This window comes from Tachypleus tridentatus, chromosome 8 (genome assembly GCF_004210375.1).
Source record: "Tachypleus tridentatus isolate NWPU-2018 chromosome 8, ASM421037v1, whole genome shotgun sequence".
Lineage (NCBI taxonomy): Eukaryota > Metazoa > Arthropoda > Merostomata > Xiphosura > Limulidae > Tachypleus > Tachypleus tridentatus.
In genome coordinates, this window is record NC_134832.1 from 25,646,016 (window position 1) to 25,672,787 (window position 26,772).

Here is a 26,772-nt window from a genome sequence, read left to right on the forward strand (position 1 = left end):
AATTCAGCAGGAACTCAGTTTATTTGTCCAACTAACAGTTTTACCTCATGAACTTTGTTCTCCCATAATATTTGTTCACTGGAATAAAAATCATACATTTGCCAGCAAAGAAAATTAAAGTTGTTGACCCATTCAACACAGATGCACTACACTACTACCTCAGACAGAATAGATATTACCTACACAGAACAAAGAAACAATGCAAGTAGAACATGGAAACTTCAGTGGTTTCCTGGACAGCATGTTTTTGATATAACTACAGAGGAACTAATTAAGCATAGAAGCTAAAAATTTCTGTAGAACTAAAGCAGATAGAAAAAAAATGTGATTTGCCTGTATGTATTACAATATTCCTCTTTTTATCTATTTCAGGCTTGCCCTCAAGCTGAAAATTCAAATTTAAAAGAATTACATTTAATATCATGTCATGACAAGGGATCATTTAACTTCTGTTCATTTCTGAGAGTACTACATACCCCATGGATGACACAACCCTTTAACAAAGAAGTACAACACATTCTCAGTAAGCAAAATGCTTGAACAATTATTTAATGATAACACACATGATATATAATTGAAGATTTTTCTTTCAAAGGTCAGTATATTAATGTTACAATATAAACATGGCAAAAACACCATTTACAAATGGTAGATTATATTCAATAACATGGAAATAGTGAGAATCAATTTGTTATTAAGTGGTAAATGAAGAGTATATTTTTATCCCTGCAACTGACATTACTTAGTAAATAAAGCTTCAAGCTAAAATTGAAATAGATTTCCTTCTACAAGTTTGACACGTTTAACTTTCTTGGAAACATGGATGATCTACTGCCATTAATTATGAAACTGGTGCTGGAGAACATGGCCTCAGCTGGAACAGAATATACACTCCATGACAAAATTCACCTAGCAACAACTGTAAATGGTGAACTGTTATATTCTTCCAATACAGCAAGTTGTTTTGGAGAAAGATTTATAATAAGAGTGCTTGAAGTGGGGGTGTGCTTGTACATAATATAGTGATAATGCTGTTAATTGTTTGGAATTATTAATCAAAATGCACAAGAAATGATGGTATGCATACTTCCACCTTACTTTCCACTTCAAGCACTGAGCATAAGTCAAGTAAGGCTGTATTTTAAAAGTGAAGATCCCTGGATAGTTCCTGCAAACTTAAAGTTAGCTTTATTTTCTGATTAATGTATATAGCAGAGAGAGAAATATCTCTCTTTCATACAGTGTGTATATTTCTTTTTTTTTTTTTTCGACTGCTAATAATTTTCTTTTCTTAGAATACCACACTGGAAGCTATCATAGCTGCTACATGGGGCTGTAGTGCATGCGATTCTGCAATTGTCAGTTATCATGTTTGTTTTCTCTTTTAAGAAACTGGTAGCACAGCCCTTTGTACTACCAGGTTATCCCATAAGTAATGTCCAAATATTTAATACAGAAGGTACATCATCATTTCTGTCTTTGCAAGAAGCTTAAATGACTAAAATATGTAGTAGGACGCATATAAAAATGTTCACACAGCTAAAAGAAACTAACCCAACTCCACTTTTTCAGATCATTAATCAAATAAACCATTATGAAGACGGATGTGTCTGAGGAGCACATTAGGCATATAATGCTTTATGAGTTTGAAAAAGGCAATAGTGCAGCAGAAACTACATGAAACATTCAAGGTGTTTATGGTCACTCAATGAAAGAAAATGTTGAAGGTGGTTTCAGAAGTTCAGGTGATTACAGCGTGATGTGCCACGTTCAGGTCGCCCTGTTGAGTTTAATGATAACTTGGTGCTGGCTGCACTTAATGAAGATTGTGCTGTAACAGTTGAAGAACTAGCACAGAAGCTTAATTCAGTCCATTCAAAAATTCACCGTCATTTGCAACAGCTTGGAAAGGTGTCAAAACTTGGAAAATAGGTCCCCCAAGATTTGACAGAAGCCAACCTTTGAGCCGGAATGGACATTTGCACTCTCGTGAATGTAACTCACCTTTTTTGGACAGGTTAATGACTGGAGATAAAAAATGGATATATTATAAAAATGTTACATGGTGCAGAGAATGACTCAGTACAGCCCAAAATGGACCTTCACCCTAGGAAAGTCTTGTTAAGTGTTTGGTGGGATATTGTTGGTGTGATTCACTTTGAGTTGCTGCCACGCAATGTAACGATTACATCAGACTTTTATTGTCAACAGTTAGAACACTTGAATGTTGCACTGAAAGAAAAGAGGCCTGTTTTGATCAATCATAAAGGTATTGTGTTACACTAGGATAGTGCACGACCCTCTACAGCAAGGATCACATCTGCAAAGACTGGAAAAACTTCCACATCCTCCTTATTCTCCAGACCTTGCCCCACCTGATTATTAGCTATTTCGAAGCTTCTAGAACTATCTTGATGGAAAAAAGCTTGGAATGCATAAAGATGTTAAAACTACCCTCTCTACATTCTTTTCCTCCAAACCCCAAAAACTTTATAAAAAGTGTCATTCAGAAGCTTGTGAATTCTTGGCAGGAAGTAATTAATAATAATGGAACAAAGTTATTGATTAAATAACATTGAAAGTGTTTGAAATCCTTTCTCTTTTTCTGAACCTGAAATCGGGCATTACTTAAGGAATGACCTGATACATCAGAAAGTGAAGCTATTTGCACTTAATCATTAAAAAAATCAGTTGTCAAGCTTATGAAGAATATTTTGTTTCAGAGCTTTAATGCTCTGATCATTATTTGTATACACGTCAAGTGTTTTAATGCTTGATCTTATGAATGCAATGTATGAAAATGTTGCAGCTTCATTGCTTATAAGATCACTACAGTGTTGAAAATGTTTTAGAAATTTGCATATTTGTGTCATTCATTCCAGTTCAAGAGTATAGATGCATATATTACCAGACTCAGTTCGTTTCATGACACTGTTTTCCTCTTTTTTTGAGAGGTGGTATACCTTGTGGCATTGCATAAACAGTTTCAGCAAGTAGGTATTTCCTACTGCAAACAGCATCGTTTTGCGATCTGTGGTATGTCTGTTTAGTGGGGTTCAGATTTTGCTCAACATACTCTTCCACCTCTAAAGGAAAATCAGCATCAAGATTCAGAGCTTCGTATACATTTTCAACTTTATCCAGGTATTTAGTCATTAGGTTCTCCTCTTCTCTCTCTATTGCATATTTTGAAAGTTGAACAAACACTACACTGTCGTTTCAATTCTAAACTTCTTCCTGCAACAAATGTTCCTTATAATGAAGAGCTTGAACACTTTCCTTGTACCTTTTCACAAGTCCCTTCAGGTCAGATACTTTGGACAAACCATCAGTTACAAGTGACAACTCAAATGTATATGCGTTTCAGTTGTTCACAACAACTTCATCATTAGTGGCACAAAATTGCTTGCCCTCAGTGTTGGTGAACAATACTTCTAATTCACAAATGATCAACTATACCTTCAGTCTTGGGGGGATGATTTTACTGACAGTGCAACAACATGAGTGTACTAATCACGATTAATATAACAAACACTGAAATTTAAATAATGTGTACCTGTATATTTGTCACTCCATCATACGTCAATATTTTACTTGTTCCAGTTCATGAATGACAGCCAATTTTATCTTCTGATATACTTTGTGTAGTGTGTTATACCAAAGGACACATTCTGAAGGAGTGTGTGCATTTTTCGTATAGCAAAGCCACATCAGGCTATCTGCTGAGTCCACCGAGAGGAATCGAACCCCTGATTTTAGCATTGTACTCCGAAGACTTGCCGCTGTCCCAGCAAGGGTCCGTTCTGAAGGAAGCTGCAAGGTTTAAAAATTATTTGCAAAGAAGTAACTTGATCCTGATATTTCTCTTTTTGTCCTGAAGAGGTTGTGAACAGCAAACCAAATCAAGAAATCTTTAAACAACTTCTCTGTGGTTTAACTTGAAACATATCTAGGCCTTGGTTTACTGATCAGTTATGAGTTGCTGAGAAAAATAACAGAAAAAAGTAAAATAATCCTAAATGAAAACTACAGTTATATACATTTAGGTATTAGTTACGTTACTGTTTGTTTAGGTAGGCTGCATGTAGCAGCAATAACTTGGGGGTCACACTGAAATGTGAATTGCAGATTTGTTCGTTTTTATGTGCTTGTTTACAAATGTGTGTAACTATATGTATAAATATGATATTCCTTACTCAAAAAAGTGCATTATCACGTGATGAGTTATCACAGGTTATTTAGAATAAAAACTTAAAAGTGAAAGAACATTAAAAACAGTGTTTGCACTGATACTATTAAAATAAGATTCGAGCATTCAAACACATAATTATCATTTGTCGACTAACATCTTTATTATCGGTGGTTCATTGTTTTTATGCACTCCTGATGTTCAACCACGGTTATTTTCTTTTATATATGTGGCATATATGTTACAATTGCCGTGATATATGCCAATATTTGCCTGAGGAGATTGACCTACACATACTACAGAATGAACGAAATCTTGGCAGGGATTTAGTTTAGAGAGAGAAAAGCTTGAGGAATTACCTCCCCAGCAGGGGTGTTCAGGAACGTTGTAGTTCTTCTTCGTCCCCGCTCGTGGAAGATTATTTATCTGTAGGTGAGAGTTTTCTTGTATTTTAATTTGGTTTAATGAGGCAATGAAGTGAGGTGGGGCAGTATGAGAATGTTGGGTGAGAATGCTAAGCGAGACAAAGGCGGCAAAAAACAAGTTGACAAGTCCGGAGCCCGCCTACAGAAAAGAAGTAAGCTGCAGGCCAACCAACCCCGCGATAAACAGGGAAACGTCCTGTGATCACGGCCACGGAGTGGCTTGGATCTATAAATCTAAGTGCCTCAGAATTTGTTGTGGGGAAAACGGGAGTGCCCCGAGAAAACCCACTTTCACAGGACAGGCACCGAATATTCTACCTGTCCTGACAACGAGCGAAACCTTGGCAGGGGTCATACTACAGCTCGACCTAATATATTTATATTAAATATATGCTAACTAAAGTTACCAAAAACTGTACAGAACTCTTAATATTAGGTATAAATCTAGATTAAGAGATTAAGCATACCACTAGTAAATATGCAAATAAAAACAACAGACATTAGACCTATATCTACTTGCACTAAACTGAGGCATGTTTGAAATGATCATTACGTTATTCACATTTTTCAAATGGTCATTCATGGCAGTTGTCATAGCAAATACCGTTGAATATCACTTGTGTAAAATGATATATTGCTGTGACTATCATCTTCATTGCACTGCTTACCCATTTAGAAGCATGGATCACAGTAAAGGTTGTATTCAAAGACAAATAATGAGTATTCATGCACACGTAACTGTAATTACTTGTGATATTAATAGGTCTCATCAGCACAAATCTAGTTGCAATATGCGCTTTTACTGACACATTGCTCATGTATTCAGATAGTAAAGTTGTCCGAAATCGCCCTAACACTGCTTTGTAAATGTTGCTGAAACCAGACGTTAGGCTTGTCTAACCAATTAAGTTTATTACACTGACTTTCTAGTAGTTTAATTAACAGTGAGTTCTTTTGCATACTAACTCGTGTTCTCTTGAAAGCGCAATATGTGATTTTTTTAGTTTTAAATCTGCATGATAAGCCTCGTACTTTCGGCAAAAACTGTGATGTTCTCTTTCTATTGTTTGACAATAAGCAGGCCAAGTACGAATCAGGTGATCCATTGGCAGTGCAAATTGTCATAACAGATGGTGTGGATTTTAAACATGTCAGTACTAGTGTTTCATGATTATTTATATTATTTTGTGCCATCAGTTTCATCGAATAATAATGCACTTTAATACTTTGTAATACATATCTATTCACTGAATTGTAACAAAAACAATTTGTTTTTGTTAGCTGTCCCTAGACAAAGATTTTTCTTGTTGATTTCCACTCAGTTCGACTTTCATAAATTTTGGATAAAGGTTCCAAATTAACAAGTCTATTCACTCGTATGCATAACAAAGTAAAACTGCACAAAAAATGCAAGAAATAAATAAAATGCAGAGCTATCCTGCCAATTTTAAAAGTGGGCATTTCAACAAAATTAATCACAAAGCAAAAGATAAAAAAGGCTACCTTTAACAACGATAACGCCTGCCATCCCTAAAAGGGGGGGGGGAGAACCAAACAAAATGCTAAATATCTGAAACATAAAACGTGTTACACTTTAAAACAACCCGGCATGGCCAGGATGGTTAAGGCACTCGACTCTTAATCCCCGTCACACCAAACATGCTCGCCCTTTCCGCCGTGGGGGCGTTATAATGTCACAGTCAATCCAACTATTTGTTGGTAAAAGAGTAGCCCAAGAATCGGCGGTGGGTGGTGATGACTAACTGCATTCCCTCTTGTCTTACACTCCTAAATTAGGGAAGACTAGTGCTGATAGCCCTCGTGTAGTTTTGCGCGAAATTCAAAACCAAACCATTTTAAAACTAAAATAAATATTTATTATGTAAAAAAAATGAAATAAAAAGTAGGACTTTACATAGCAAAATAAATCCTTAAACTTTAAATTACCTCATTATTTTAAGGTCAAAATGCAAAGAAAATTATCTTAAAATAACAAACAAAAACTAACCACTTCCTGCACACTCTCATTCCAGTGTGAGAGGAGGAAATGACGCATTCCATGTATTATTTTTAAAATAAAACAGAAAACAAAACACATTGTATATACTGTTGTTACGTTTTTCTTTTCTGGGTCGGTTCGTATAAATTATATCATGAAAATAATACAAATTTAGTCCGTGAGGAGATAAATAAATTCATTTCTGGAAACTTAAACGTTTGTGCACTGTTGTTAATCGTTGTAGGCCTATGACTTGTTTGTTTGTTTTTGGAATTTCGCACAAAGCTACTCGAGGGCTATCTGTGCTAGCCGTCCCTAATTTAGCAGTGTAAGACTAGAGGGAAGGCAGCTAGTCATCACCACCCACCGCCAACTCTTTTACCAACGAATAGTGGGATTGACCGTCACTTTATACGCCCCCACGGCTGGGAGGGCGAGCATGTTTAGCAGGCGCGAAACCGCGACCCTCGGATTACGAGTCGCACGCCTTACGCGCTTGACCATGCCAGGCCTAGGCCTATGACAGAAATAAGATTGAATAATTTAATTTAATTTCACGAATTAACCGCGATAACTAACACATTGACTTGTCCATTAACGACATAGAAACATACTGATTTAACTCTTCCTCGGATAAAATCATGTATGTCATCAAGAGCATTCCTTAATATTCTATGCATAGTTGGTGTCAAAATGCACAAGCCATAACCATTCTTTTACCATACATTGCTGATTTAGCATCAGTTCGTGGCAGGGGAGAATAAATACCACGAATAACATCCAGAAATACTAGAAAGAAACTGCAAAGATAAATTTTGGAGATCCTAAAAGTTATAAAAATGTAACATGCGAACTATACTACGAACAAAAGTATTTTTGTTCTTGACATGAACATTACCTAGCACTCCGACTTGTCAGAACACGAGTCAAATTTTGTTATAAATTCAGACATATTTTGAGTATAAATATCTTTGAGTTTTTTTAGCAAATTCACGCAAAACTACGAGGGCGATCTTTGTTAGCTGTCCCTAATTTAGTAGTTAGACTAGAGGGAATGCAGCTGGTCATCACCAGCCGCTGCCAACTCTTGGGCCACTCCTTTACCAAAAAATAGTGAAATTGACCATTACATTATAATGCCATAACGACTGAAATGGCGAGCATATTTGGTGGAATGGGGATTCGAATCTGTGATCCTCAGAAAATCTTTGGAACTCATCGGTTTTTTTGTATAGCAGACTCAAATGTTATTAAAACTTTGCCAATTTCATGTATATTTTTGTAGCAAATTGAATCCAATAAGGGGACAGTCCCCTGAACAAAGTCTCAACCTTTGTGAGACTCTCCTGAACTCTGTGGAAGAGAGAACAAAAGATTCAGTGGTACTTTTAATTCTTTTCCAAACAACAATAGTGATTGATAGTTTATTGCAGTTAGTTTCATATACTGCTGTATGATAAATCATAAGTAAGATTGAAATATCTTGGTTATGCATCTCTGGTGTTTATCTACATACATTTCTATTTGATTTAAGAGTGTGCAATTAAAGCTCTCTGTATCATCAGAAATTGAATGGCTGTTAATCTTTTTTTTCTAAATACCAAGAATCTGACATATTTGTGCAACAAGTCTTATTTAAAGTTCTGTCCCTGATCAAAGTGAAATTTCATGAACATGCTAAATATTGAAACAAATTAGTCAACTAGTTTCTTTGCAAGAGATTTTGCTTCTTGATTAGCAGTAGTATATTCTTCTAGCTATTTTATGAAATAGTTAATCACAACCATGACGTATTTATTTCCAGTTATTCTGCATCAGAGAACAAACACACCAAGAATAACTCTCTCCAGTGGTGCCTCAACATAAAACTGCTGTATTTGAGCATTCAGTTTTGTAAATGAACCTTAAGAACTATAGCACAGTTTATATGTTCAACATCTTTTTTCTACAGTTCTCTTCATCCAGTCAAAGCATTTCATTACTCATTCTACTGTCTTCTTAACACTCATTCACTCGGCTGTTCAAAGGTTGTGATGATTATGAAGATTAATACAGAGTGGGGCATTACCAACTTTAATCATTGTTTCTGCCCACTGGCATCTCCCCATTTCTGACATAAAAAATCTTCTTTTAAACACAGTGAATCCAACTTTGTCTAATATCTCATTATTTTAAGGATGTTTGCCATAAAGATCTTCATGTACTATTACTGAGCCACTAAATAATTGGTTTCAAACTAATAGCTTTTACCAGAACAGGTTCCAGTTGAATGTTGGACTGCATCAGTCTCTCGTCATTACTGAATGGTGTCACATTTTGGACTACACTTTGATGTACCTTAGATTTGTCAACTTTTCTATACTGTACTTCTCTCTTCTCAAGATGTGAACACTTTTATAAACACATGGTTTTTGTGATGATGCATCAACATTTCAATGGTTCTGTCTCTGGTATTGTATGATGTTAAGATGTACTCCTTCAGGTTTTTGAACCATCTTGCCATTTGGTCTTCTTAATTATGAAATTTCACCAGCTGTATGATCTGTCTGGAATATAAAGATTTGTCCTTATAAATGCTGATAGAAGTGACTCAGGACTCACACACCTAGTAGCTCTTTATGAATTGTACAATACCTTCCTTCCACAGCATTCATTGGCATATTATAGTAGGCAAACATGTTTTTTTTTTATGTTTTACTTGTATCAAACTCCCTCACTGCAAAATTACTGACTTCTGCATCTAACATTAATGAATATTCCCATATGTGAACACTGGAACAATTCAATCCCTTCTTTAGTTGTATGAATGTTTGATCATAATCAGTGCAATAAAACTTATTTGGCTTCTCATATAATTTATGTATGGGATGGACCATGTCAGAGAAAGTTTCCACAACCTGATGTTATAGAGCATAGTCCAAGAAATTCTCTAACTTCATGTAGTTTCATTATTGTTTGTCAGTTCTAAACAGAGAACTTTTCTTAGCTCTTCATAAGCATTATCAATGGCTTTTCCATGTCCAGTCATGTTGTCAAAGTAGATGAATATGACATTCAAAGTTAGTCCAAACAGAGTACACTTCATTAGTTGCTGCAAGCAGGAACATTAAATGCTTCAAATGGTAAAATAACAAGTTGTCACAACTCATTCCCTTTAGTAAAGGGTGTACTCTCTTTAATGCTGTGTCAAGTTTCACTTGTAATATTTATTCTTAAAATCTAATGCTGAAAGCCATTTTTACCCCAATAGAGCAATCAAGGTAGAGTCAGTTCTTTGCAATGAGTAAACACCTTTCATCCTAGTTTTATTCACGTTCCAGTAATGCATACAGAACCTTGTGGATCAACCATTTTATTTGTAAGTACAATAGGTGATGCTCAAGTACTATCTCTTTGAAAGCTTCAATCTGTCTGGTAAGTGGAAGTCGTCTGTGAACTGATGTTTTGGGGCTGCATTTCCAGTATCAGTTTCGTGAGATATGTTAGCCTAAATCTTGAAGTTCACTGGAGAATACACCTTTATATTCTGTATGCAAGTGATGCAACCTCTGGTACTTGACAACTGTAAGACATCCATAGCTCTAGTCACACAACTCTTGTAAGTGAGGTAATAAGCTCACCTCATGTAAGAGTTTGGCATCAGACTTCTTGTATGTATTTTCCTTCAAAGGTGAATAATTCTGATGTTCTTTGATATGGAATTACTGCTTATTTAGCCTCACATCTTTCAATGTACTATAAATATTAGACTTAAATTTTGTGTTGTGTTGATGGACTTAATAATAATATCATGATTTTTTTTTTTATCTATAAAAATTATTTCAATCATTAATCTGTAAAGTTTTACTGAACTGTTAGTTTTATTTTATACCAATCATTAAATGTAAATTTATTTTTAACAAGTCACGGTATAAATATTTTACCCCTTGGTGGTATAATGATTGTTTTTGTTGTCATGGGAAGTATAATCCTTTTTATTGTAATTGCCAGGTTTATTGAGAAAGCGTAGGGCTTTCTTAATCAAAGATTGTGAGGTAGTCTAACTTCACATCTATATCTCCGCATGAACTCAGTTGCCGATATGCACTCTTCCTCAATGTCAATTACCCATACAATATGAGGTGTAGAGAAACCACCTACAGTGAAGGCAACTTCTAACTTTTCACTTGTTGGTTGCACCACTCCTCATACCAAAGGTAATTTTTAACCTTTCAATGCCAACTCAGGTTGAACTGTTAAACTTCCTATCAATATACTCTTACACATGTAGCCAAGTTTCTTTAAAAGGTGAACTTCTTATTTCATTTGAGGCATATTGGGTGTTTTCAGTGAAACTTTGCTCCACAAGCCCAGTTATTTCCTCTTTCCCAATATATTGTTAGTCTTGTATGGTCCCTTTGATCTGGTTAAGTTCAAAAGTGATATTTAAGGTATTATCTCAATGTCTTAATAGCTGCCAATGATTTTCTTTCATTTTCAGCTGTAATGGCCAGGTTTCCCATTTATATAGTAATTTCCTTTTTCTAGTACTATTTTCAAGTTACTAAGCTATTGCCACTTTTACCTTACAGTCCTCTTGAACAGATTAGCATGGAAAGTCTTGGTCTTTCATCTTATAATCCATTTTGTTGACCACTTACAAGAGTATATTGTTTGTACAATTCTTAAGTAGCTATCTCACCTGTATCAGTATGCAAGTGTTTACTTCTGGATGTGTTGCAATGGATCTAACCTCAGCATTATTACTAGCACTAACTACTTCGACTGTGTTTAATATGTCAAAGACAATCCAGCATGTAACTGTCAAATCAAAAGTCAACAACTGCTTCTAGTGTTTCAAAGGCTCTCTTCTCTTCAGATTCTGTCTCCATCAGGATCTGCCAATAACCTTAACTATAGCTGATCTTGGAAAACAATTAGGTCTGTCTAGTTTAACCATGATAACCAATTAATTTCCCACAGGTTTGGAGCCAAATTCTGTCATGAGTTTCAGCTCTGAAAATCTATGTAGAAGCAGTTTGAGCCATTTTTCCTCTTCATGATTACCACTAATTAACAGCAGGCTCGATTCAAAGGCTGAATGGTTCCAGATTCTACTTTTATCTGAACTTCTTGTTTGAATGGGTCTCTTATCACTAAGGCCATCTGGTATGGCTTCACCTTTAATGAATCCTTGGTTGTGGTCTTGTGTTGCACAAGATCTTTCTTGTATGGTCTATCTATGAAGATATCTGCATACTGGCAGAGTAGTTTTTGTAGTTATTTCTTCTGCAGGCAAGTCAATTCTTCACTAATGTTGACATCCTTGTACATCTTGTCCCCATCTAGTGGTCTACTAGGTATTTATCTTCTGTAATAAAGTTACTGTATTCTAGTTCTGCATGTGTGACAGCCACACCTACAATGTTCATCTGTTCCTCAATAGCTGCATCAATTATGTCTTCCTCCTCCTCAAAGTACATCTTCAATAGATTTGCATGAAAGTCTTGGTCTTTCCATCTACTTTTGCCTTATAATCCATTCTGTTGACCACTTCATGTAGTTTCCATTGCAGGGTGAATTTTTTGTTGTATGTGAGCAGCAAAACCAAGACCGTTTGATCATGCCCTCTTGTCATTGAAGTACTTCTGACTGCCTTGGGCTGCATACAAAATTTATTATGTGAGATAACAGATCTCCTCCAGTTAGTTTCTAAAGCATAATATATATTGGTATGTGTCCCTCACTTCTGACTCTTCTTCTGTTCACAGTTCATTTATTATTTGTATTGTCCTTGTACTGTTTTTCTGTACAGTAACTCAGGGTGAAAATCCTGTACTTCTCAGTTAGCAACTAATATTTCCTGCAGGGGCCTGTTTTAGTCATGTCTCTCTCCTGATACATGTTTAAGCATAATATTTAAGACTGTTGTAGGAGATATAGATGCTGTCTAGTGATGAGTCTGCACATCTCTTGCCCCAGCTCTCTGATGTTCCTCTTTTAATCAAGATTTCTTTTGGAAAGCATACTCTAAAGAACGTTTTCAGGAGGGCTTCTGTTACTACCTTTAGCAATCTTGGGGCTTCTGGGTAATATGTTGCATAGTCTACTACCATAAGAAAAAAACCAGTTGTTCTTGCTAGATACAGGTGCTGATGGTAGTCACGCCCACAGCTACTTTTGCCGAACAGCTCTTCTATGAGAGACATTTCACTCAGTAGGACATTCCGTTTAGGTATTGTCCTTTGGTAGGTGTCATATGGCTTGCAGAATCTGGTAACATTGTCTGTTTGCCATTTTCTTTACTCCTAGGTGTTATTCAACAATCAACTTGTAAGCCAACTTCATTGCTTGAGCCCACTATACTACTGGTACTATTATCTGTTTAACTTCCCCAGTAGAACTGCCTCGATAAATCCAGTGCAGCTCTCCTTCTGGTCCTCTATGTTGTAAGTCCCTGTTTCTGTAATTAAGGGTCTTTCTTTTTTCTTACAAGACTTGCAAAGACTTGTATCTTGTTTGTTCTTCTTCTATTGAGCTCTTTTGTTGACTGCAGATGGCTTATCAGTTTCCTATCTGTCTCATTTCTCCAAACTTCTACTGCCTAGTATATTGCAAATTACCAAGTGATAGGCATTCCTTCACATACATGGCCTCAAGATCTCCCACACAGTATGGAGTATCTATCTCTATTCTTCCCATATGAAACTTTCTCATTATCCCATAAATCAGCACACACACAGAGGTACCTTGCCTTTAAGAAACTAGACTGGTTCTCACTGCTGTATCCAGTGATTCATGATCCCTTTCACCATATTGTCCCAAACATAGCCTTCACCTACTAACATGTTGTCATTTCTTGCACCTCTTGATGTTTTTCCATACCCCAGTCATCAATGGCACTGTTGATCCTTTTTGCTAACTTAAGTTGACCACATATGATGTGTTTCCTTTTTGTCATGAATCCAACAAGTTATCTCCATTATGTTTCTTCTGAGAGTTGCATCAGTTGTGACATTCAATATTTTATTGTTTCTTCAATTGCTTGCTGGTGACAGGTTTGCATTTCTTTGTAATGTGACCCATTTATAACAAGCATATCTTCTGCCATTTGTCTATTGAAATCTTGTTACCTTTGGTGGCATCTTACTTCTGAAAAGATTTCTCCTTTTGGTGGTTATTTTTGGGTTTGCCATTTATACTTCTTCAATGGGCTTCAATATACTGTTCTGCCAGTTGACCAACTTGTCCACATCTTTTGGTGTATTATCTTTCAGGAACAGAGACATGTGAAAGGAGCATGTGATTGTAAACTGTTCACATTTCTATAGATCTGCAAGTCCCTCATAACTATCTTTTTACTTTGTCATATCATCCCTCCTTGTTAAGTATCTGTGTAGATGTGCCACAATGTGAAATGCAGTTTCTCCAGTATCAGGTAAGTTCATAGTATTTCAGCAATGATACTTGTATCTTGTCATAGTCATGACATCTTCTGATGCCATGCCAGCATAAAGTAGTAGGCCTTTTCCAATCAGACATACTTAAACAGAAACAGTAGCATATACTTAACAATGTGTCATGGATAAACTGCAGTCTGCAGTGCAGGTGGATAAGATGTCGTGACAAATAGCAATTTTGATGCTCAGGAATAGAGGCCTAACATTTCTTTGAATGTAGGGTCCTTGGATGAACAAAATACCTTACATTCCTAATGTCTACGATGTCTCAGCCACTATTAGAAAAGAGTTATTTCTTAGTCTCAAGTTTCTGCTGGTAAGATTAACTATCTTTTCCTTGATATTTGAGGGTGCAGCTAAATAACACTTAACTACCTTCTAGCAGGTTAATGGTTGAAATATTTGGACTCAAAGAGATACAGTATGACATCTGATGTTAACTGGAGATTGTCTAGTGCTTAACTTGAGCAATTTAATTGACTATAACTCAGTTGTGGCTGAACTGTGCTAACATTGTGACCTAACAGAGAACTGGGTTATCCTCTGGACTGAGTTTGAAGCTTAAAAAAAATCCCTCATAGAGAACATACCTACTTATGCAAATGAATTGTGCCACTACATGAGAAGTCATCTCTCTTTATGGTGCATGTATGTTGCATGCACATCTTTGCATACATGTTCATTGATGAAACTGCCAAGCAAAATGATACATCACCCAAGTACCCTGACACAGCTATAATGGATACTAGTGAATGGGCATAACTCTCAGAGCCTACCATGATGGTTGTGCTGCAGAAAATACCACTGATGTCTCTTACCCAGATATTGCTTTCCTTTGAAAATGGGCTAGTAATTAACCTTTGAATAAAATGCCCAGATGTCAGTTTTGAATATCTGCTTGCTGATGTAGAAGGATTGTTGGCAAACCATGGCTCTTGTACATATGCTCTTGTAAAGGTGGAATCACTGTTGCTTCAACTGGAGTATTCTTAGCTCAATGGCTTTCTTTCTTTCAGGAAATAATTTCTGTTGTACTATGTTTCATAATGTTAAAATAGTTCTTCATTCAAATAACTTCAAATTGAACTAAACTTAGTAAGGATGCATGATTTACCTTGTGACCTTTGTTCTGTCATAGCACTGGTCACCAGTTACACTTGGAGAATGTTAATCCAGCCATCATTAGCTATAGACCTAATCCTTTCAACCTGGATGTTATGTTATTGCAATATTCTCTCTGGTAGAATAAACAATTAAACAAGGTAATCTCCCTCACTTTCTGGACCAAGTTTTTAAGCTGAAACTGCATACCAACCAACTACACAAAAAGTTTCAAAATTTCTATATAGCTAAAGATACAAAACATGGTTGCATTTCATACATCCTGTACAGAGTTGCATGTAGAGTCAAATCTGTCATGCACAAAACAGTTACAGAACTGTATTGCTAAGTTACAAGGACATCAAGTAGAAAAAAGTGTCAGAAAAAGTTCCTAACCTACATGTTAAACTTTTTAAGGATTATGTCAGGCTATGAGGAACAAAGAATTATTTAAACTAGGCCTCTCATTTCACAAATGAAATGTTTCATGATGATAATTGGGACTATAATGCATTAGACGACACACACAATGGAGAGGGAATGAAGCAACACTAACTTCATGAGGAAAACTGGCTGAAAATACAGTCATCATTAAAATTTAAATATTATTCTTTGGTAACACTGCAAATATTTTGCTTTGAAAAAGGTTCATGTGTCTGATATAGCAGCCATAGAAGATGCCCAGCATTTTTTTAGGAAAATGTTACTTGGAGGGTTTTAAAAACCTCTAATGGGACATGTACCTGAGCACCAAAAGATGTTTTACTGCTGAAAACAATTTATGACAGAAAGAATTATGGTTAAATGCTTATTGCGAGCCAGAAAAAGAGTATTAGACCTGAATCACATTTACATGGCGTTCTTTCATTATCGATGCATTGAATTTCATGAGTGTCAGATATGCATTGATGGTATTGTGTATTTAATGCACAAATGCAACTGTAACACCTAGAATGCACTGAATATGGCCTGTGACAACAATTCTATTTGTAATTAAGCTGAACCCAACATTATGTGCTACTCAAGTTTCATAAAGTTAACATTTTCCTAAACTGAAAATGAATTTCTGATACCTACCTACCTCCCTCTCAGAAAAATCTTTCTCAATTAGTAATGATCTCTATTGGCACAATTTTTTAAACTCACCACTAGCCTTGTAACTCCCGCTTCTTTCTCCATATCTACCCATAAATGGTTATGTTGCAATCCTCTAAAAGCAGGAGTGTGACACTACCCCTACTATAACTAGCACCCTCTCTAATAATGCACCTGTTAATCACTTCTAGATTAGTCAGGGAGCACAGGTTGCAAATGTGATTGGAGGTATACAATGAAAATACATTTTCAGTTCCAAAAAAATGTTAACTTGTGTAACAATATATTACCTTCAGAGAAAAATCACAAGGTGTCATAAGGAATTAAAAATAACACCCTAGTAGAAGACTGCACCACTTCTAAGACAGGTGTATCCATCTCCATTTACTAAACACAATCAACACCTTATTTCCAGAAAACATCATCCAATAGATGGAAGTAAGTTAGTTGGTTGGTTGGTTGATTTAGTGTTTTATGGTACAAAGCATCTAGGCTATCTGTGCCAAACTTCCAGTAAAAAGTTAAAAGTAAATTTAGTAAAATTCATAAAAGGAAATTAAGGTTAAACAAAACAAAGTTTTAAAAAAAACACATAAATAGCATAAAACCAATGTTTACATCTAGTCTACAACGTCAAGAGAAAAATTACAGTAATTCAAGTTGTAAACGATTTTCTGTAGCGTAACTGTAATTATCATAACTCGCCAGGAAGACTAACAGGTAAATACAAAAACCGTCAGTCACCTGAAGATGGCCTTTCCAGTCTGGTTCCGAGTTATTTGATGTTATGGCCATTTTCAAAAAGGAAAGTAATAAAAAGGTTTTAAAAGATATGTAGCAAAATTATAATAATAACTCACCAGGATGACTAACGAGTAGTTCAAACAGTAGTGTCAGTCACCTGAAGTTGGCCTTTCCAGTCCTGGTTTCGAGTTATTTAATGTTACGGCCAGTTTCTAATTCCAAATTGAACTAGATAAACTGTGATTTTTAAAAGGGAGCCACATTAAAAAGGTGTAATATATATATTAAAAAACTTAATGGCATTAAAAAGATTGGTGGCCTTTAAAAAACTAAAAACATTTCCAAGGTGGACAGTGTCACCATCACCAATAACACTGTCTAATGTTATGGACAAACCCTGGAACAAAACATGTTTAAAATGGTGCTGTCGTTGAGAGTTGTAATGATGACAAGAAATTAAAATGTGGCTTATGATCTGAGTGTTACACAAACTACACACTGGTGCATCAGTTCCAGGTAAAAGAAAATGATGAGTTAAAAAACTGTGACCAATGTGTAGACTAGTTAGAACAACTTCCTCTTTCTGATCCTTACAGAAGCAAGACGGCGAAACTCCAATATAGGGTTTCATTTAGAAAAGCTTGTTTTCGCGTTGCTCATTCCAAGTCAACTGCCAGCTGGCACAGAGCCAAGCCTTGAATACAGGACCATAGTATGGAACAAGCACAGTAGTGAAAATGCCAGAGCAAACAGACTTAGCTACAGTGTCAGCAAGCTTGTTCCCATAAATACCAACATGGCCCGGTATCTAGAAAAACTGGATAGAAGTAGATGTTAAAGAGAAATGGGCCAGTCAGTTTTGAATATTAACAAGAACAGGGTGTGAGTCAACATAAGCAATTCCAGGGCCAGTAGAAAAACAAGTGCATCAGTAAAAATAGTGTAGTTTGAGTACTGCTCAGCTTCTATGTGATCCAAGGCAAGAGAAATGGCATACAGTTCAGCAGTGAACACAGAAGCTGGAAAAGGGATTTTGCACACAACCAACAAACCATGACAGAGCCCACACAGTCACCTGATTTCAAACCATCTGTATAAATAGGAACAAAAGGATGGTTTGTAAGATATTCAGCAAATAGCAGACAGTATTTCCAATCAAGAGTGTCTACTTTTCTCAGATGACTTAAAGATAGGTCACACTTGGGGACTGTAAGAATCCATGGTGGGATGGGCTGACCAGTGGATACAGCAATGTTATCCAAGGACAGACCCAATTCATCCAACTGAAAAAGTATAGCCCACCAAGGAAGGAAAACACAACCCCAGGTAGGATGCTTTGGTAAACAACGAAGTTTTGAGGCATATTGTAAAGACAATTGCAAACAGCAGAGGTGCAAAGAAGGTTCCGTAGCTGCCGCTCAATATAGCTCATGTTCAATGACTGACATAAGATGTAAAAGTCATTGACATAGAGCCCGTTTGCAACAGTGAGGGGGAATTGTTCAATGGTGGCATTAATTTTTATACTGAAAAGTGTGACACTCAGAACAAGCCCTGAGGAACTCCAAGTTCATGTAAAAAAGAATGGGAAAGTGTCGAACTCAAACGAACTTGGAATCTCCTGTCCATTAAAAAATTTTAATCAAAACAGGCAAATAACCACGTAACCCATATATATGGAGGACTTGCAAAATGCCATACCTCCATGTTGTGTCATAAGCCTTCTCAATGTCATAGAATACTGATACAAGATCTTGTCGTTTGAGGAAGGCTTTTCTGATTGATGCTTCAAGTCAATTCAGGTGGTCCATGTTGGAGTGCCGTTGTTGGAACCCACACTGGGTGGGCAGGAGGAGGTTGTTTGATTCAAGGAACCAAACAAAATGAGCATTAACCATCCTCTCTAAGGTCTTACAGAGACAGCTCATCAAAGCAATTGGACAGTAGTTTGAAGGAATCTTGGGATCCTTCCAAGGCTTAGAGAAAGGTAAGACAATAGCCTGGTGCCAGGCATAAAAAAAAACATTCTCTTGCCAGATCCAGTTAAAAACAATCAGAAGAATAGCAAGAGAAGCAGGAGGTAGATGGCACAGCATGTCACATGACCTATATCATAGGTCCAACCAATGTACTGCCAGACCAATGAAGGGCCAGTTTGAGTTCCACCAGTGTAGTCATAGAGACAATCAGCTCAAAAGGAAAAAGGTGACTGCTCTGCCTGAGTCTTGATGGCTAGAAAGGTGGAATAAGAAGCAGAAGTTCTAGATACCTGGCAAAAGCTTTCACCTAGGGTATCAGCAATGCTCCAGATATCAGCTACTTCCTGGCCATCAGAGAGGGGACAGAATTACATTGCCCACTGACCTTTTGAATCTTGTCCCATATGATTTTGGAACTGGTGGTAGAAGATATGCCAGTTGTGAACTTAATCCAAGATTCCTTCTGGCTTTGATGTCTTACCCACGTAGCATGTGCACGGGCCCGCTGGAAAGCGATGAGGTTCGAGAGTGTGGGCTATCTACAGAAAGTATCCCAGGCCCATTTTTGAGACTTCTCTGCCATGTGGCAGGCAGGATTCCATCATGGACGAGGATTTAGTGGAAAATGTGTCGAGGTTTTAGGAATACATTGAACAGCTGCTTGTATATTACAGTCAGTTACTGCTGCCACACAGTCATCTATTGATGGCAGGATCAAGTTCTGCAAAAGCAGTGAAAGAGGGCCAGTTTGCCTGATGCAGCTTCCACCGTGACATGAGGGTTGGGTAGCATTGACCACAGCCAGTCTCTCTCAAATTACAGGAGAATGATATTGCCTCTTGGGTAATTGTCAACCCTCCAATAAAAAATGGGAGAATAGTAAAGGGGAGCAAACTGAGAGACCAATAGCAGTAAAGGACTGACTAGGTGCATGAAAATGAGTAGAAGAACCAGTACTGAAAAGTGAAAGGTTGTAATCAGAGAGCATATACACTACAGAGTAACCCCTCCTATCAATATCAGCACTTTCCTAGAGGGGATGATGTCCAGGACGAAAAAGGGAGACAGCAACTGTTAAAAGACAGCATCAAAGTCTGATTGATCATAGGTCTTTCCAGGCAACAGGTAGTGAGAACAAATAGTTATGGTATAACCCAAGGAAACTTGGATGGCTACAGCCTCCAAGGGCGTGTCAAGTGGCAAAGACAGGGTGGGTACATGCTGATCAACCAACAGTGCCACCCCTCCGAGCACTCATCCATCACACAGCCTGTCATTTCTGGACAAAGAAAACTGCTGAAAGGGACTGTATTGGCAGGTTTCAGCAATGTTTTCTGTAAGGAAAGACATACAGGATGATAGGAAGCAATCAGTGTTTTGATGTCATCCAGATTAGAACGAAAACCTCGACAGTTCCATTTTATCAGGGTGGCCATTTTTATTTATGTGTAGGCGAATTGGGTGGAGAACCCTTCTGTTTATGACCACGTCTTTTTTCCTTATTCAATGGAGGTCTATTGACCTCCATGGATCTTGCCCTGGGTCAATTGGGCAGGTCTTTGCTGTTGGAAGGGGATTCCAGTGACTGAGGACATGAACGAATGATTGTTTTGCATCTTGGAGTGGGAAAAGAAGATGTATCCGAGGAAATGCTTGTACCCGGAACCAAAGGATGTGCATCTTGGGGTTTGGTGGAATGTATGTAAGGGACAGAGATGGGTGTTGAAGTTGATTCATCAACTTTTTTAACCATGGAGATCAAAAGACTTTTCATTTGTTTAGTGAACAATTCTTTTGGAGGCACAGAGAGATCTGTCTGCACTCCCACTATAGTTGTGGAATGAAGTGCAGCTGCATACGTATGAGATGAGGTGGACAGTCAATAAAAAGAGGAGGAGGCCCAGGTAAATGTTTTGATGTGACATGCGACTCACAAGCATATTCAGATGGGGAAAAAGGTTGTCCAAATTCTCATCCTTCCTGTTAAAACACCAGGTGCTGGTATGACAGAATACACTTCAGGTAGTTGGGAATGTTGCATCAAATTAGAAAATTGTCCATGGATGAGGGTAGTCATGTCACTGGTCTATAACTATGAAGCTGACCTTTAACACGTGGTTGGTAAATCTGTAGGTGCAGTAACAACAGTGGTAATTGTAACTACCCTGAAACTGTAAGCATGTACTTATAAAGTATAAACTCTAACAGTATCAAGAAAAAAAACATACATTAAATAACAATATAACGAAAATTGTGTGCAAAAACAAACACATCTAAACAATAAGACTGCCAATCAAAAATTGATTAACAGGTGTGTTATCAGAGATGAATCTAGTTATAAGAGGGGTAGTGTTGTACTTTTTTTGATGAAGGGTTGTTGCATGATCAGTTGTATGTAGTTATAAAGTTATTGGCAAGCAAAAAATTTACACTAACAGAGGGTTTTTTGTTTGTTTGAAATTGAGCACAAAGCTATACAGTGGGTTGTGCTCTGCTCACTATGGGTATCAAAAACTAGTGAGTCCACAGACTTAGAGCTAGGCCATTTGGGGGGGGGGCAATAGATGGCAGTACTTACTGGAAAAGCCTTTTGTAAAAGGAGGTAAGATATCGTATTGCAAAAAAAAAAAAAAAAAAAAATAAATAGAACTTTATATAAGTAGATGTTTTCACCTTATTCATACACTTCTACTGAGGTCACAAATGAGCTGCCAAAATCATAATGAACAATTCTAAGGCAAGATTACTAAATCAATGCATCAACAAGTGAACAAGAAAAATGCTCTTCTTTGCTGCTGGAACATGCTCTGAAGAGTTGTGATTACATTTCATGCAATTTGGTAAAGGGAAGGCTTCTACTCTGAAATACCTTATGCAGCATGATGATATTGGACTAGAACATTTTTAGTAAAGCCAATCTTTTACAAACTAAGTTACTGGATAATGGCTTGTGCTTCTCTGCCTACTTTTATAGTTCCAATAAATAACAGCACAAGGAATGAGCTTGGACACAAATTGCACACTACAGAAAATAGATTCTTATTCAGAACCACCATTAGAACATATACCAAACAAAAAACACTGTATGTTCCTAGCACTATAACCAAGCATAAGATTTAACAACTCCTGGCAACTCAACTACTCATTAATTTTGTCTAAAAGTATTTCATCAGTGACAAAGATTGTTGCGTAAGTCCATGAATCAAATTAAAATAATTTTTTTCTTAAAGTTATAAACATATGACCTAAAAGTATTCAAGCGTGTAATGAGAAAGAAACAGAATGAAAAATACAAGCACAAAGTATACAGGATTCTAATGACTAGATTTATTAAAAAAGGAATATGAAACCTTGCATTTTATTATGCATATCATAACAAAAACTTTTCATCAAAATAAATGGCTCTTGGCTCTTATACAAACACTTTTATTCAGATTTGCTTTTAGATAAAACCTTTCTTTCTTCTTTACATTTTAAAGAGAGAAGGTAATCATTAACATTGTTTTAACACTACAAAATTTGGTTGTTAACCCTAAGTCCAGAAATTGAACAAAGACCCTTAATAGTTCAACATTCTAAGCCTTTAATATTTAGTTTATACTTTTCTCCAATGAATTTTTCTGTAAATTCTCCTTATTTCATACTAATTGTGAAAGTAAACAAGTCATGAAGCAAGATCTTCACCAATAAAAAGATAGAATAAAAAAAACAAAACATTTATATAAAGGTTCAAACGTTTTTTTCACAGCTATGATGTTATTTATCTTTCTCAATCTTCGGTAACACTAGTGCAGGCCTCCCAGTGAGTCACTATAAAAATAAGTTTCCTCTTTCTAAAAATAAGGAGTAAAATTGGGGCTTGAGAAATCAAAATATATATAGTTTAATATAAGCAATTTATATTTTACATTTAATAAATGTGAATTTCATATACCCATCTGTAAAATATGCATTCCTTTGTGGTGACAAATAATTTATAACGAATGTTCTGACACCATGTATAATGAAATTTGGTTTACTCTTTCACATAAAACTTGCTGCAAAATTTTTATATTTCCATAGATCTGTATTAAATAATTATGACAATATCAGTTTTGAAAAGCCTGTAGCAAAGTGTTTAAAAATACAGGTTTACCTTCAAATTTATAAGTTTTTTTGCCTCTTTTGAGCAAAAATAAAGGAATTTACTGATTCTAAATGTTTCATCAGGAGGCCTGCTTGTAATGCATTATCTTTTTGCTACAAGCTCCATAGCATGTTGTTCTGAGATAAATATTTTGGCACTCACAATGGATGTTGCACTGTCCAGTGTGAAGTTTCATTGGGGTGAGTTTCCTACACAAAAATATAAAAAACAAAAAAATACATTAAATCTCCAAGGTTGTATTTGTTACATACCATAGAAATGTGACAGAAAAATCAAGCAATAAAGATCTCAACACCAAATTGTAATTATTACAGTAGGGCAGGAGTTATTTGTTAAGGTACAGCATAATACAACATTGTCTAAACAAGTCTTACAGTAGAAGCAATGATCTCATATTGAATCAGCTTTCAAGTTAAAAGACCAAAAAAAAAATGTTGAATTCAAATTCCTTAATTGAATTGTTACCCAAAGCATAAGAAATTTTTAAAGTAATTTGTTTCAACTAAATTTTATTATTTTATTTCTTAATTTAAACTATATATACATAAGTATGTACAATTATTTTGCAAGACTTAATTAAAGGTTGAAGTAATTTTGTATTGAAACTTTGCACTTCCTATCTGGTCATTTCAGAATCTATAATGTTTGCTTCACAACTCATGAAAGTGATGAACAAATACAAACAAATTAATATGTGAACAATAATTTACAACAGTTTAGTCTAATTGTCATTTTTTCTTACATATGTATAAAAACATTCTTAAACATTACAAATGCTACCTGAAGTATAAATAATAATCTTAATCCAAACTGAAACAGTGCTTGTTTTCTGATAGATATGCACATGTTCTTTAACACTAGTGTGTGGTAATGATCCTTTTGCTAAAAAGTATATTTTTCCATAAAATCTTTACTATATATAAAAATTGTTTCGTGATAAATTAAGTTATCATTACTTCTTCCTTCAGATTCAGGCATCTATTACCACATTATTATACACAACTTCTATTAATAATAACTTACAGGTTTCATAATGATATTTTATGCAATCATCTTGTCTTAGTTCACACTACAGCATACACTGTAATAGTTCACTGGCTTTTGTATATTAATAATAATAACTGTTATGTTGTTAACTATAAATCTCTGTTATTGATATATGCTGGCCTTGTGGGAAGATATAAAATACAAAATATTCACGGCAATTTCTTTGCCTTGATTTTGTTTGTCGATTGCTATCCATTGCAAAATGATACTAAAACACCTGTGAATTTATTATTTTACTAAATGCGTAGAGAATCAAACAATTTAATAACAGATAGACACAGTTTGTAAGTAATTTGTTAAAATTGGTTACTGATGCAATGGGTGCAACACATAAGCTTACAACTGCTTATCATCCACAGGTCAATTGCTCTGAAAGGGTTAATTGTAACTTGAAAAAAAATGCTATCTTTTGTTCAATCCAAACACAGTAATGGTGATAAGTATTTACCACAATTAACTCCTTATGTGAGTAATAGTGAATCTCCTGTTTTATCACTTTATGGGAGAGATCTGAAGTTTCATTTTGCTTTTTGGTGCCATGATCTTGCTGAGGAACAAACTGATACTTCATGTATGATTCAATTATATAAAAATTCACTGTAAGTGACTTTGAGACAATCCTTTATCTTGCAACATCTGGATAAAACACATGCACAACAAGAAACATGACAATTGTTGCCATCCACTAACTTTTGGAGTTTCAGATGCGGCAAGTTTCACTAATTTTGTATCTCATGGAGACACTGATTTCACTGACAAGGAATACAAAATCAAGAAATAAGGTAAAGGAGCAAGATGAGCTGAAGAGAGATGATCAGAGTTTCAGGGCATGGTCATTTACTAATAAGTTGAGTTTTTTAAATTTTAATTTTTTTGAGAATTTAGGAAATCTATAATAAAAGGAAACTAACCCCACTCTCTATGGAGTCTTACAAGATGACACATTACAATGTCAAACAATGACACTGCAGCAACATCAGATATTTGAGAGCACTACACCCACACACCAGCATCAAACACACTGTCTACAATATCTGTTGAGAATGCCCAACACACTGGTACTTAGTTGACCCTAGCCCACCAAAACCATCTGACTGACCCTTGAGGAATTCAAGCCCAAGGAAATTTCTTGTACTACCATGAACAGCACTCAACAACCAGGATCCTTTCCCCTCCTTCATAAGCCACCACTCATGTCAAATATGTAGGTGAATCTTCACATCGCAGAGAAGGAAAACCTTTAAATATAGAACCTTCCCTGAGAGATCCCCTTACCATGTACATGAATCCACCTTGAGGGGTTTATTTATTGATAAGAGTCAACTAAATTCACATTTAGACCTGTAAACTCTTATGAATTTCCCAGTCACTTCAACTGAAGGTGAAAGTGTTTTCAATATGATGAAACTAGTGAAAACAAAACTTCAACCAAACTACTTTATAATTATATAAACTGTGAACTGGACGTAATTGTTACTGTTGGAACAATTGATATTTTAAATAGATTGGTGCAAGCTTAGAATAAGCTATATTTAAAAGAGTTCAAAAACTATTTTAATTTGCAAACATCAAAGTTTGTTTTGTGATCATGATTTACATTGTTTCTCATCACATGATGCAGTTTGTTTCATACAAAAGCTTGCAGGCTTTGACTTTTTTTTAACCAATATATTATTGTCCTTCCTATGGAAAAATTTCTGTTTTAATTCAGTTAAATTTGTTGTTCACACCTTTCCAATCATAAAGCAGTTGCTAAAGAAATTATTATACCCACACATCACTGTCTTTATCTACTGGATAAACACCAGCAAAACATGAATCAAAATGAACTTTCAGTTTGTATTTCTTAAAATTTATACTAAAATACTATGTATTCCTTTTGAAGCCTTAATAATAAAGATTTGTTTCATCATTCTCAAAAGCACCATGTCTACATGTTTTGAAAAAACAAACAAGGGAACATTATCCTAAACATCATACATTTTTCCAATGCAGTAAAACTGAAAATTTTTTAAAACATCTGTTATTATATGAGTATTTCGTAAAATATTAATTTCGTTATTCACTCACAGTTTCACCAGCAGATAACTTGAGGAATTAAGACTTCATAAGGAAGTATTATCAATGAAACATCATACGCTTGTTTCAAAAATGTACCACTGCACAAACCTCCATATGTCTTTTAAGATTATCTCGCCGACTATATGTTCTTGAGCACACATCACACCGATACCTTTCTCTGGTTATAAGATGTCGTTTCATATGGCGAAGCAAACTGCTTCTACTGTAAAAACTATGACTACAGTAATGACATTGCTCTCCCGCATACCAAATACTTTTACTCCACCTACTTCGTCTCAACCATCCCTGGACAAATTTCTGGGGAGGAAGGCAATCTGTAAGATCAAAGTAAACTGAACTTTTAAAGAGTTTCAAGATTTGTAAAAGTATATAAGTTAAATTTTAGAAGAATTTAATTTTTTTTTAATAACATATTCATGAAATTTTGTAAGCATTAAAATGGACTTTCAAGGAAGACATCTGTTAATCTTTAAAACACATTTAAATATTTTCCATTGTAGTTATATTAACTTTATGAATAACTTG

General features: G+C 35.7%; 1 long non-coding RNA gene across 4 annotated transcripts in view; it reads right to left on the reverse strand.

Moving 5' to 3' along the window:
* Positions 1-22,280: 22,280 nt before the first annotated feature.
* The window catches only part of LOC143258710 (uncharacterized), a 36,516-nt gene continuing 32,024 nt past the window's right edge, over positions 22,281-26,772 (reverse strand). For 2 of the 4 annotated variants that reach the window (XR_013032526.1, XR_013032522.1), the window contains 2 exons: positions 26,335-26,561; positions 22,281-23,306 (listed from right to left, as the gene is read on the reverse strand). This is a non-coding gene — a long non-coding RNA (uncharacterized LOC143258710). Of the gene's footprint in view, positions 23,307-26,235; positions 26,562-26,772 lie in introns of all 4 variants that reach the window. The other 2 variants (XR_013032527.1, XR_013032523.1) reach the window with 1 other exon arrangement.